Raw genomic sequence first — 4,114 nt, 5'->3', positions numbered from 1 at the left:
TCTTGTGATGGATTCATTTGTGGTTTTATTCAGTCTGCTGCTTTCTTGATGGCATGGTCTGCTGAAGCTCTGTGTCACCCGGCCATGATTGTGTATTTGACCATATAGTGAAAATAACACCAAATGTAAACTGTTACCTCGTTATTCAATTCCGAACCTAGATCTGCCAGTATCTGCTCTGGACAGCCATGTTAATATATCATTTCACATGTCTTCTTCTCCACCTCATGTGCTTTCATAGTTCTAAGTGGAAATTCTTCTACCCATTTTGAAAAATCATCTGTAGCTCTCAGTACATACCGATATCGCTTCTGGGGTACTAGATATCGCCCGATTAAATCTGCTCTCAGCAATTCCCAAGTTTTAACAACCTATGTGCAAGAACACAGGCGAGAGTTCTCATTTGGATCTTTCCTATGACATTTTTATTATAATCCCATCTATAGGAAGCAAAGTAAACATTATAATGTGGTTTCTGTAACAGTTGATGTCTCCACACAGTCAGAATCTAACTTTTGGTGTTTTTCAGCAGTAAATAAATACAGGACAAATTTCTGCAACTGAGAACTTGCATAACTACACCTTCGAGGGTCGGCGAGTTATATGGGCCCATGGTGCTCGTGCTCCAGCAATATTCAGGGCCTGGGAGCCTGGGTCCACCAATGTTTGGGGCGGGGTCTCTGCCCCGGCCCCACCTGCTGCCCCCATGGGCCTCCCCTGGAGCGCCCCCGGCCCCGCCAGCTGCTCCGCGCATTGCTCCCTCACCGGCCACTGCTGGCTACAACACAGGGACCGGCGCGGGCGGCAGGCTGAGGTGGCTGCTGCACCTGCGGAGGGGGGAGAGGAGGAGGTGCACATGTGATGGCAGCCCCCCCCCGGCACCTACTGGGAGACGACTCCAACTCCGAGGAGGCTTCCTGGAGTCTGGACCTGAGCAGCTGGGGCATGGGTCTGTGTTGGACTCGTGCCCCCGGCCGCAGTCACCTCTCCTGCCCCAGGCTTGGCAAGGAGATGCCCCATCCCCCACCCCCAGTGATGCTACGATGAGGGGCAGCAGCAGGGGAGGAGGTGCACACGTGACTGCAGCCCCCCCCCCCGCGCCTTCTGTCACCCACCACAAGGGAGGCGAGTGGGTTCCTGGACCTGAGCAGCTGGGGCTTGGGTGAGTGTCGTGACACCCTGGCCTCCCCCCCTCCGCAGTTACCACTCCTGCCCCAGGCTGGGCAAGGGACAGACCCATCCCCCACTGGACAACGACGAAAAGTGTTTGCTGCTTCCTGAAGAACGTCGCAAAAGAAGGGGCGACATTTTGTTTTAATTTTAGAAAGTCTTTGCTTTTGAGGGCGACTGATCCAAGAGTGCTGGGTTGTTTCTCTATTCAAAAGAGTATGAATAAAGTTGATATTCTTAGTTAAATACATATTTCTTATGACAGTGATATTGTGGAATAGAGGGAAACTGTTAAAGGCTTCCTGTTTCCAGTCCACTTTTACATTATTTAAAAAATATATATATCGGCTTACAAGGCAGGTGTGAACGTCCCACTCGGCTCCACTCTGCATCTTTAGGAGCCTAAATAACTTCGCAAATGTGGCACAGAGACTAAGGAGCAGATTTTAGAAGGTCTGTAGACACCTAAAGATGTAGCTTGGCATCTAGTGGGATTTTCAAAAGCACTTAGGTTCCTAATTCCCATTGGAAGCGAGGTGCCCAGGCACCTTTGAAATTTCCCCCAGAATCACTCGGCCAGCTCACCACAGGCTGCTTCCCCCACACAGGGTCCCACCTGGGCACTTACAATTTTTGGCCTCAACTTTTTTTTATTATTGTGTCAAATTCAGAAAATTGCAGAATGTTCTAGGGGAGGAGACCTAAGTCCCCTCATTTTAAAGCCTCCCCCACAGCCTCTCAGAGAAGCCCAGTGGGGTCGGCTCTAGGCCTGGCTTGGGGGGATTCCCAGGTCCCCTCAGGACCAATAACTGCATGGTCTGACTCCCAAAGACAAGCCGAGCCCAGGATCCCAGTGAGTGCGATGGGGCCAGTGAGCAACAGGGAATGTCCCGGCATTTACTGCCCGAGGGACTCATTGTCCATGGTGAGGAGTGAAACAGCCACAGGGGCCAAGAGTGAGAGCGCCAGGCCCTGCTGTACGGGCTGCTTTGTGCTGCCAACTTAGCTGTGTCAGGGAAACTGGTCCCAGCGCGATGGAGGGAGGGGTGGGAACGGGGAGTAGGGAGAGCTGGGGAAGGGAAGTCGGTAGCTGGGCCAGGGGAATGGGAGGGAGAGCCCAGTCCCAGGGTTGTGTGAGCAAGGGGCCCAGGATGGGCAAATGGGACCTGGGAGCCCAGGAAGCTCTTCAACCCTCTCCCCACCTCAGCCTCTCACCTAGCCTATACCCCACCCTATATGCTTTTAACTTTGCACCTGCCTCCATGCCTGGACGCCCACCCTGACCTATTGCCCTGGGCCTGCAGACTTCTCCTTCCATACACCCATTAGTGAGCCCCTGAGCCCAGCCCTGCTTGGAAGCACCCAGGGCAGGGACCATACGACATGCCCAGGGCACTGAGGGGGGTACAGAAATAATACAGAATAATAGTAACACCAGTACTTCTTCACCCAGAGCAAAGGCATAAATAAAAGGCAAGAGACCAAGACTGGGTGAGGCAGCGGCCAGGGGAGGACAGAAAGGCTGAAAGCAGAGCTGGGGAAATCATGTGCAGAATGTGACGTGTCCAGTGAGCTCAGCTTCTGTTCCCCTTTGTCAGCTGCCCACAAACTGATCACAATTTTCTCACATTTATTTGTTCAAATACATTTGTCAAATACATTGATTTCTGTGGAGTCAGTTATGATTGGACACACAGGTCACATGGAATTGTTTCTGTTTCTTGTTTGGCTGAATTTAACTCTTAGAAACAAGGTTTTGGTGCAAATATTTGGGATTCATGCTTTGGTGGGGTTCCTTGCCTGCTGAAAGTTATACACATACTTAAGGACCTTGTTGGGTCAGGGCCTAAATGTTCAGACATTGCTTCCCAGGAATATTTTATAACATTTAGTAGAAATCCTTTGTTTGCATAAACGTTCCTGCCAGCAAGCGCCGTCGATGGAATATGCACGCAATGAATGCAGAAGGGGCAGGAGCTAAAGGGAATTCATGGGGAGTCAGGCACCTAACCCATGCAGGCACTTTTGAAAATCCCACCAGGCTCCAGTCTGCATCTTTAGGAGCCTAAATAGCTTTGCAAATCTGGCACAGAGACTAAGGGGCAAAGTTTGGAATGTCTGTAGTCACCTAAAGATGTAGTTGGCATCTAGTGGGATTTTCAAAAGCACCTACGTGCCTAAATCCCATTGGAAGCTAAGTGCCCAGGCATCTTTGAAAATTCCACTAGGCGCCTATCTGCATCTTGAGACACTAAAACACCTTGGAAACTCTGGGCCTAAGTGACTTGCCTAAGGCCACACAGGGAGTCTGTAGCGGAGCAGGGAATTATGCACCTTATCCTGGAACTCCCTTCAGAGCCGCATCTGAAGCATCTCAGATCCCCTGAGCTCGGTCAGCACAGGCAGCGGGGTGTTTAATGACTGTTCCCTGTCAGTGTGTTTTGGAGCACACAGGCTCCACGTCGCTGGTGCCCTGGCTCAGGGCCCGTCTGTCAGATAATAGTTCAATGATGTGGAAAATAGAGGAGCAGGTATAAATACAGGAAAAGTTGGGAGTTGCCTTCCCAGTGTGAGGTCAGTCTAATGAGACAATTCAACTAACAGTAGGATACAAAGGGAGGAAACATCACTTTTGTTGTGTTAATGAGAGTGGCCCATTTCAAACAGTTGACAAGAAAGTGTGAGTAACAGTAGGGGGAAATTAGTATGAGGAAAATTATGTTTAGGTTTTGTAAGGACCCAACCAGCCCTAATTCAGTCTTTATTCTGGGGTAATGTGATGGTGTCCAGTTTGCAAATTAATTCCAGTTATACAGTTTCATGTTGGAGTCTGTTTTGGAAGTTTTTTTGTTGAAAAATTGCCACTTTTAGGTCTGTTATTGAGTGACCAGAGAGATTGAAGTGTTCTCTGACGGGTTTTTGAATGTTATAATTCCTGATATCA

The sequence above is a fragment of the Eretmochelys imbricata genome, chromosome 14 (assembly GCF_965152235.1).
Source record: "Eretmochelys imbricata isolate rEreImb1 chromosome 14, rEreImb1.hap1, whole genome shotgun sequence".
Lineage (NCBI taxonomy): Eukaryota > Metazoa > Chordata > Testudines > Cheloniidae > Eretmochelys > Eretmochelys imbricata.
The sequence above is the reverse complement of the archived record's forward strand: the minus strand, read 5'-3'. Positions refer to the sequence as shown.